This window comes from Poecile atricapillus, chromosome 21, assembly GCF_030490865.1.
Source record: "Poecile atricapillus isolate bPoeAtr1 chromosome 21, bPoeAtr1.hap1, whole genome shotgun sequence".
In the NCBI taxonomy this organism is placed as follows: domain Eukaryota; kingdom Metazoa; phylum Chordata; class Aves; order Passeriformes; family Paridae; genus Poecile; species Poecile atricapillus.
In genome coordinates, this window is record NC_081269.1 from 4821189 (window position 1) to 4821924 (window position 736).

A 736-nucleotide genomic window follows, 5' to 3' on the forward strand; every position below is an offset into this window, starting at 1 on the left:
CTGCCTCTCGTCCCATCAGAATTAATTTTAAAAACCCATAAAACTTTGATTAAGCCTTTAAAATTCAGTAGCTATACTGGCAAAATTCTTCCCTTTAATGTTTCTATTGCTTTTTCTTGGTAATCCTGTTAGGAAAATTAATCCACAAACACCAGAGGTTTATGTCCAAAAAAGGAGACAGAGGAGTCCTTTTACTTTATTTGAATAAAGGGAGAGGCCATGGGGCATTCTCCTGGGATTTCTCAAATTTTTGGAGGGTGCAGCCTCCCTTTTATCCTAATTCCCGGCCATATATCCCTTCTCTCTTTCCCCATAGGCTGAGATACTTGAGAGGTACAGACTTGATACCTGGGATACCCCCTCCCAATGCACAACCCTTCTTAATTAATTCTTGTGGAATTTTATGGTGTTTTCCCAGTGTCTCTTTCATCTTTCAGTGGAATCCACCCCATTATTTCTGTTATTTCTCAGTGATAGCTTCATATTATCAGCACAGCTTGTTTGTAAAGACAAACCTGTCATTCCTCTCAATCCTTAACAGACTCCCTATCACCTTAACTCATAATCCCTAACAGAATTAAGCCATTTTAACAACAAATACTAGTGCCTACGCAAAAAAAAAATAGAAAATCAACAGTTAATTTAATAAAATATATGAAACACCAGAATCACAAGAGTTAGATGAGAAATTGAGATATTTAATTAAAGGCACACGAGAACTGGATGCCAAAAGGGG